The sequence below is a fragment of the Sapajus apella genome, unplaced genomic scaffold (assembly GCF_009761245.1).
Source record: "Sapajus apella isolate SASKATOON/1434 unplaced genomic scaffold, GSC_monkey_1.0 scaffold6, whole genome shotgun sequence".
Lineage (NCBI taxonomy): Eukaryota > Metazoa > Chordata > Mammalia > Primates > Cebidae > Sapajus > Sapajus apella.
In genome coordinates this window covers 40,431,500-40,440,724 of record NW_022436946.1, presented here as the reverse complement: position 1 = coordinate 40,440,724, position 9,225 = coordinate 40,431,500, and the positions used below count along the sequence as shown (strand labels likewise).

The following is a 9,225-nucleotide window of genomic DNA, read 5'->3' as shown; positions in this document are numbered from 1 at the left end:
CCCACTCAGAGCCTGAATCACACAGTCAGCCAGCAGATGAGCTGCAACTGATATAGGCTCAGTGTTTCTCCCCTACACCAATCTCCTGCTTCCTAAACACTCTAGATGTTAACATGGCCCTTTTAATACACTCATATAAAAAGGAGTGTAGAGAAAGGAAATTCTGTCTTATGTGAAAGTCTGGAAAAGCACTGTAAAAGATTCTTCTAACTCCAAAGTCAGTGGTTCCATGCACTGAGGATCGACTAATAAAAATTAAATGTCAGCCACAAGAAGGTGTGGTGGAGAGAGACATGGCCTGGGTGTCAGAATATTTGGACTTTGCCCAGCTCAGTCATATGTTGCCCTGAGGTCTTGGGTAAATCACTTGTCTTCAATTTCTGGGCCTCAATCTTTTTGTCTAATGAGTGAGGAAATTGAAGAAGCAGCTCTCTGAAGTTAAACATGTTATGATTCTTAGTGCTAAGTTATCTAGAGCACAATTCCAAGGAATAGGACTGCTGAGGAAATACTTTATTGTAAGGGGCCATTTTTAAGACTGCTCAGGACATGATAAATAGGAATCATCCCAAGCCAAAGTTAACTAGAGATGAAGGGACAGAGTTGAGGAGTGAAGGCCATAGAGGAAAGAGGACCTCATCTCATTCATAAAATAAGGGGTTGAATTAGAATGAGGATGAGAAATCAGTTTTATTCTAAACTTCAGTTCAAACAATGCATTAATGGCCCTACTGAGGATTCTGAGGCATCTCAAGTTTGTGAGAGCTATTGTAATTGATTGGTAATGTCTGCCGTGCTCCAGGAACGGCAGAAAGGTAACTTCCATGCTATGGGTTTGCCATCCTTGACTAGGAGAGCCCATAAAATTCTAAGATGCTACTTAATTCTGCAAAGGCTGTAATGTACTGTGTTCAGTTTAGCAAAGACACCCCTGTCCTGGTAGAGGAGGAGCCAAGGGGAACCCTTTTCCTAAGCAGGAAGTTTCTTGAGGCTTCCATTTCCTTCATGGCCCCAGAGGAGACTGGAGTCTGGGGTCTAGGATGACACTCCACTCCAGGAGTGGTTGCATTTGCTGATGGACAGAGAGAGGAGACTAACATTAATTGAGCCCTTACTTTGTAACAAGTAGAAACACCATCATCCCTAAAACAGCTACTTTGTATGAATTAGAAGGCAGCATGGCTTCCTCTGAGCAGGTGTAGTCTCATACCAGGAAAAAGCATCTAGCAAGTAAAGTACAGGTTGGATCTTGGCCACTGCTTGTTGCCTCAGGGCACAACCTGATCAACAGTATATGGCAGCCTAACCAAGTGCTGGTCCTTGCCCAGCAAGGAGAAATAGGTAATTATAGCACACTGTGATAAAGTAAAATAAATGTTTAATGAAAGCCCCCACCAAGAAGTAGTATTATCTGAAGGATTGGGGTGATGAGGATGGGGAGCAAAAAAGGCTCTAGGGAAGAGTGGATGCTTAACCTGGGTCTTGAATGACAACTAGTGCTCCAGGGGAACAGGGAAAGGAAATTCGGCTCAAGCTGGGAGAACGGCATGTGCAAAGGAACAGAAGTGAGAGACAGCATGTGGGCTTGTGCAGACTATGTGAGGCAGCAATGGGAAGTAGACTGTATTGAGGGGTGAGGAAAGAGCCAGAAGTCTTTGTCCTTCAGGTCATTGGGAGAAGTGGAGCAAGATGACTGTCCGTGACATTATGTAGGAAGCTACTAAAATTGTACAGATGAGATGTTTAGAAGGTGAAATCAGCTAGGCCAGGTGCTGGATATAATATGAAGCTGAGGGAGAAGGAGGAACCTAGGATGCAACTCAGAATCTCTGGCTTGGGTGAATGAAAATATAGCAGTGCCATTATTGTTTAATGGGCATGGACTTTCAGTTTTGGAAGGCGAAAAAAGTTCTGGAGATGGAGGGTAGCGAACTGAATGTACTCACTTCCACTGCAATATACACTTTAAAAATTGCTAAAATGGCTAAGAGGTGGGGCCTGGGATGGCCAGCTGGGCTCGGAACTGAACAGGGTCAAGATAGAGGTGGACGTGCTGACCACCCTGAAGATTCTCATCACCGGTGAGAGTGGGATGGGCCAGTCCAGCGTGTTCTTGAGGCTCACGGATGATACTTTCAATCCAGAACTTGTAGCAACAATAGTATGATTGGCAAACAGTATGATGAGAATGTGTGCCAGGTGAAACAAAGAGATTACTGTCATGGAAGTTGCCTCAAATTCCAGTTGTGTGGAAAGCAATGTAATGTGGACCACTTGCCACAAAAAATATACTCAGTGAGCTCCAAGCAAGTTTTGGGGGCTCCCCAAAACCAACAAAACTTCAACAAAAGTAGAATTTCAAATTTCTTTAATTTGGTTAGAAACTACCTCCCAAAATTAAACATGAACATTAATATCTGTACTAACGGCCTCATGGGGTGGACACAAGATTTGTGTTATTGATCCGAATGTTACCAAGGATTCACAATTTCTGGCATCTGTCAAGTGTTAATTTAAGAAAGGTGGATTGGCCAGGCATAGTGGTTCATGCCTGTAATCCCTGCACTTTGGGAGGCCAAGGAGGGTTTATCACCTGAGGTCAGGAGTTCGAGACCAGCCTGGCCAACATGGTGAAATCTTGTCTATAATAAAAGTGCAAAAATTAGCCAGGTGTGGTGGCATGCGCCTGTAATCCCAGCTACTTGGGAAGCTGAGGCAAGCGAATCACTTGAACCTAGGAGGTGGAGGTTGCAGTAAGCCAAGATAGTGCTACTGCACTCCAGCCAGGATGACAGAGCAAGACTCTGTCTCCAAATACAGTAGAGCAAACCCAGCTGTGAGCAAGGACCTCATCAAGTAGTCATGCAGTGCTTTTGTTAGGGTGCTTGGAGCAAGTCTTCCTCATTCCTCCGCCTTCTCCTGACCTCCCTGTAAACCTGAACTGCCAGGTACCTCAATTTTCTTTAAGGCCAAACTGTTCTTAATGTTGTTAAGTTGGTTGAGGAAACGGGTGAGCCACTGCTTGTTCTGCACGTTGTCCTCAGGGTGCTCCTCAGCAGTACAGCAGCCACATGGCTTTGGCCTGCAGGAGTGACTGGCCCATTACCTAGGCCAGTTGTGTCCCAAGATGTGTCCTCTAAAGAAGCCGATCAGATAGAGGGATCCTCACTGTGGTTGTAGCTCTGGTGGAGCGTTCTGTCCACTTGCTAGGCCTACAGGAACGGGCTGGGCGGCACACACAGCCTCCTGTACCTCAGCACACCTGCTTGTTCTGGATCTGTCTTCCGTTTCACTGTGCTGCACGCAGATCCGGCACCGTGGGATTTACTGACTTTGCAAAGATGTCCGGTTCCAGCAGTGAGCTGCTGTGGGAACCCACCAGCATCCAGGTGAAACTCGCCTGAGTGCACCTCGTGGAGGCAGTAGGAATCTTGGTGGTGAAATAGCCCTGCACAAAGCGTCTCTCCGCCTTGGCTGGGCTCCTCACCGGGCTGCACTGCTCCTTCAGATATTCTCCTTCGTCATTGGGCCGGTGAAGGAAGCCGGTGGCCAGCGCGGCCATCAGCATTGTGGGTGCCGGCAGGAAGATCCAGGGGTGCGCTCCCGCCTGCCACTCCGGCCACTGGAAAGAGAGCGACGCCTCCAGGCAGTCGGAGTGGCAGTGGCGCCAGCAGACAGGGTCTCTGGGGTCTCCACCTCTGGTAGGTGTGGGTCGTCCCCTCCAACCCCGGGGATGGCTGTGGCCCCTGCCCCTGCTCCAGCAACTGCGATTCCGGTTCCTCATCCGACTCCGGGACGTCCCTGGCCCCGGACCTTGTGGCGTTGAGCTGCGCTCTGTCTGGGACCCCTGCGGCCTCTTGGAGCCTGGCCCCGGCCCGCCCCGGCTTCCCTCCGGCTCGGACTCCGGTTCCGGCTCTGACCCCCCGCCCGACCCCGGCTCCGTCGCCCAGTCCCGCTTCCTGGGCTCCGGCTTCGCCCCAGGCTCCGAGTCCAGCTACATCACGACGTTAGGGGAGCTGAAGCCCGTTTCCGGGGAGCACAGGCGGCGCCCAACGGCCTTCGGGGTAATTCTAGGGGAGCCTGTGCGAGCTCGTGGCAGGCCCACAGCAGAGGCCGCGTGGGGAGCACGTGGGTGGCCATGTCGCCCAACGAATCTGAAATGTGTTGGTCTTGTGCCCGTCCTCCCAGGGGTTCAGCAAATACAAAGCCATCAAATGTGCACCTATACAATGGGACTCGCAATGTATTGAGAGAAGTTGGGTGTTTCTCCCCACAACACACAAACGGCACAGAAATTCCACGTGTCCTGAGTGACATATTTTGCCTTTCCTGGGGTTCACCCAGTAGCAGTTTGAGGTCAGACAGGTAATGTGCCTACGTAGTAACACGGTTCCAGGATAGCACATCTCACACACATGTATGAACAGCCAATCATCATGCTCATGAACCACGAAAGGACCCTAAAGGCTTTTAAATAAAATTCCACTCCTGCTCTGAAAAACAGACAAAAAGGCTAAAATGGTAAATTTTGTGTTATGCATATTTTACCACAATTTTTTTTTTTTTTTTTTTTTTTGAGACGGAGTTTCGCTCATGTTACCCAGGCTGGAGTGCAATGGCGCGATCTCGGCTCACCGCAACCTCCGCCTCCCGGGTTCAGGCAATTCTCCTGCCCCAGCCTCCTGAGTCGCTGGGATTACAGGCACGCGCTACCATGCCCAGCTAATTTTTTGTATTTTTAATAGAGACGGGGTTTCACCATGTTGACCAGGATGGTCTCGATCTCTTGACCTCGTGATCCACTCGCCTCGGCCTCTCACAGTGCTGGGATTACAGGCTTGAGCCATCGCGCCCGGCCCCACAATTTTTTTTATGGAGGGGAAAGATGGTAATGCCACTGGGAGAAAGAGATATGGAGCGGGATGAGAAATTGCAGCTCAGAAGTCTCAGCTGTGAGTTTCTTCCACCAGCCTCCCAACGAGGCTCAGGTGCTTCTTGTTGGGCATCCTCTGCACTGTCATACACTTCCATTAGCCATGCTGCTACACAGCGTCATGGTTGCCAGCTGGGTCTGGAAGGTAAGAGCATGGAGGGCAGAGACGGTCTTCATTTTGTATCTAGGTGTGCACCTCTGACTTTGACCCTGGTTGAAAGGGAGGGTGTGTGTGTTAGGGGTGGGAGTTGGGGAAACAGGCCATCAGGAACGGGAGGGAGTTCCAGCAGCGGCCTTTAATTTCGTCAAGAAATAGCAGACCATGTTATCATCTGCTGGCAGGAATTTGGCATGGGGGCCTTAAAGAAGGCTTGGAATTACGAAACAAGAAAATGGGCATGAGAGCTGATCAAAGGAAAGGAAAAGGATTGTTCCAGGGTGTCATCACTCAGGCTGGAAACAATTTCCATCAGTATAATTAGCAGTGTGATTTCCTCCAGCTGTGCTTAGCAACGTGCACTCAGAAACAGAAAGCTGAGTAGTTGGAGGGACCCTGCTGGGGCTTTGACAGGTAGGTGGGTTGTGACTACAAAGCAGCAGAGAATTGAAGGTGCTGGGAAGAGAGTAGTTCATGTGCTTGACTGTGAGACCCAGTCTGGATAGGAAAGGTCCAGTTTCAGATCAGAAAGGAGCTGACAAATGGAAGTGGGGACCAGAGGACTGGATAATGTCAAGGCACCTATTTTGGGGGAATAAAGGAAGGGAAGTTTAGTGGGAGTGGATGACAGAAAGCTGAAGGAATAAAATGTGGGGCTGGGAAAGTTAAGACTTTGGAGGTGATATGGTTTTAGAGGATCATAAAGTCTTGGGTGTGGCCCAGAAGTGGTCAGCTGAAGGGGAATGAAAGGGGACAGTGCTGAGCAGGTTGGGGAACTGCCAGGCCAGGTAATTGACAGGCCATCCACAAGGGGCAGGGGCAAGTCTCCCTGTGGGGTTGAGAACCAGGCTGTGCTTCTTGTACTGAGCACCTAAAGCTTTCTGTGGTCATCTCTGTTCTTCTCAGCCGATGGCTGCTTGCTGCAAGCAGGGCTGAAAATGGCAGGAACCAACAGATAAGAAGTAAAGGGTAGCACTTGGTAGAGGGCTCTGTGGCTCCAGGGCCTCTTCTCAGAGGCCAAGGACTGGTTCAGTCTTGCTGCTAGCAGCAGCTGCCAGCATGTGGCCTGCAGGTCCATGCGCTCAGATGCAGAAGTTGCAACTTTTTATTTTTGATATTCATTGTCACCTCTGGGCAGGAATGAACACTGTGAACTGTATAATAGAGATGAGACTGGATTAAGCTGGTTTTGATCTGTTTCAGAACAGGAATTGTGTGACTTTGTGGTTGCTAACAGAAAGGCAAATCTCCAAACTAAAACCATACTTTATTCCTGAGCTGAGAATTAACTGATCAAAATCCTGAGACTTATGTTTATGGTAGCACTACTTACAACAACCAAGATACAGAATCAACCTAACAACCCACAAATCAATCATTTGCAGCAGCATGGGTGCACCAAGGATTTTCCACCAAGAAAAGCAAGACAAAAAACTCAGGATGGTGGTTCATCTGGGGGCCACCAGGGAAGTGCACATCAGGCTTCAAGAGTGCTGGCAACATTCTGTTTCTCAGGCCAGGTGGTGGGTGCCTGGGCTTGTGTGAATCCTTAAACCAGACCTATGTGGACAATATGTTTGTATATAAACCTGCAACAAAGAGATGACTAAACAAAGAGTTGACTAACCTTAATAAGAAATAATAAGGTAATACCGCATGTTCTCACTCATAGGCAGGTGTTGAACAATGAGAGCACATGGACACAGGGAGGGGAGCACTACACACTGGGGTCAGTTGGGGGGAAATAGGGGAGGGACAGTGCGGGGTGGGGGGCTGGGGAGAGATAGCAAGGGGAGAGATGCCAGATGTAGGTGATGGGGAGGAAGGTAGCAAATCACACTGCCATGTGTGTACCTATGCAACAATCTTGCATGTTCTTCACATGTACCCCAAAACCTAAAATGCAATATAAAAAAAAAAAGAAATAATAAGGTATTTGGAGGAGGAGGAGAAAGGAGAAAAAGAAGGCCAGAAGCTGGAGAACCTGGCAAGAAATGTGGTGGCAAGGGAAGAGAAACAGAGCCTGGTTGTAGAATCCAGATTCTACAGCTGGAGAGATAGATGTACATTTGTACTCTAACTTCATCTTTTAGGAACTGGGTAGATCTCCATAACTTCTCAGGGCGTGCATTTCCTCAGCTGTGGAAGAGGAACAAAATAGGTCCATCCTGAGGTTGCCAGATGAATTAAGTGACACAAAATATGAACCACCTAGTGTGGTGTTGGCCATCTAGTTCATGGCCTTCCTGTCCTTTCTTACCAAGCCTTTCCCTCCCTCTATCCCCACTCCTTCTCCCACATAGCTCTGGCTAAAATCAGCCTAACTGCTCTTCTTCCTGTTGAGTTATTTATAAACTGGCCACCTGGGAGCAGCATGAAAAGGGCTGCTCTAGGGCGTGGAAGCTGGGCCTGTGGTGACAGGCCTGTGTGACGGAGGGGAGGGCGGTGATTCAACAGGGTCATTCATGACACCTCTTGTTTAGGGGGAAATGCTGTGTTATGGGTACTTTTTTCTAACACTTGCAGGAGATGTCAGCCCCTGCCTCGATGTTTGCCGTCAAAGGATGGAAATGTCTTCCTCAGTTTATGGTTCATACCCCATTCTTCTGAAGTGCTAGTTATGTTCAGAAAACTCTGCCAGAAAAGGTTTGTATTTTTTTTTTTTTTTTTTTTTTGCATGTGTGCCAGAATGGAAACTGGCTGGTTTTTGTCTCACAGTTAAACATATCAATTCCAGAGAACATCCCTTGTTTTATTCAGATATCTAACTACTGAAGTTTTTTCACGGCTGCTCTTTCTGCTTTATTATTATTTGTCTTGGGCCTTACTATGCTATGATTTCTCTTTCTCCCTGGTCACTAGTGAATACTAATTTGAGCTTCTGACATTTCTTATTAATCTTTGATTTCCTTCCAACCCTTCCAGAAAATTCCACTGATGCTCTGAAGCTAGTGATAGATCGATATTACACTTGTAACTGGGGGTTACTGTTCTTTGATGGCTGCTCTATGTACCTCACTAATCAAGGGCAATGCTGGTAACAATTTTATTTTATTTTATTTTATTGCATTTTAGGTTTTGGGGTACATGTGAAGAACATGCAAGATTGTTGCATAGGCACACACATGGCAGTGTGATTTGCTGCCTTCCTCCCCATCACCTATATCTGGCATTTCCCCCCATGCTATCTCTCCCCAACTCCCCACCCCCCACTGACCCTCCCCTATTTCCCCCCAACAGACCCCAGTGTGTAGTGCTCCCCTCCCTGTGTCCATGTGCTCTCATTGTTCAACACCCGCCCATGAGTGAGAACATGTGGTGTTTGATTTTCTGCTCTTCTGTCAGTTTGCTGAGAATGATGGTTTCCAGGTTCATCCATGTCCCTACAAAGGACCCAAACTCATCGTTTTTGATGGCTGCATAATATTCCATGGCGTATAAGTGCCACATTTTCCCTGTCCAGTCTATCATCGATGGGTAACAATTTTTTAAAAAAGAAAACATAAAAACACATAAAACACTTAAGTATTTGCTAAAGAAATAGAATGCAGTGTTGAAAATGGCATTTGGGAAATATTCTGATTTTTCTTTGTAAGTAAAATCCTGTTTCTCAACCTTGGTTTCTTACCCCTACTTTTATTTGAAGAAGTTTCAGATTTTTATTTTTAAAAATATGAAAATGCTACCTTCTTCAATTAGATCATAATTTTTCACTTTTCCTTCACGTGGACATTGATATATAAGATCCATTGTTTGATTTTCAGTCATGTGTTGGTTTAAACAATGTTGATAAATATCTATACCTTGCTTACAGATATTCTCTCAAGATAATGTTGCCTGAATATGAGTCCCTTCTATGAATGTAGTTGTGACTTTTGTAATTCCTTGATGGTCATACAAACACTTTGATGTGTTCATAGACTCCAATGACTTTAAACTAAGAAACACATTGCTTTAATCCCCACCGGAGTCCCTGTGTCCAAGGGCATGTAACCCTGGTTCATGTATAGGTTTATTCTTTTTCTGATTTAATCCTGTATATACTATGGCAATGTTTATTGATATATTCTTGTTTAAAGATGTTGTCCCTATTCAGCACTCTTATATGTTTATATGCTTCTTAGAAACTTCCTAA

At 46.8% G+C, this 9,225-nt stretch overlaps 1 non-coding gene across 1 annotated transcript; it reads right to left on the bottom strand.

Moving 5' to 3' along the window:
- Positions 1–4,355: 4,355 nt before the first annotated feature.
- LOC116549837 lies at positions 4,356–4,459 on the bottom strand. Its single transcript, XR_004268113.1, has one exon. It is a non-coding gene; the product is annotated as a small nucleolar RNA U13 (small nucleolar RNA).
- Between the last annotated feature and the right edge of the window lie 4,766 nt (positions 4,460–9,225).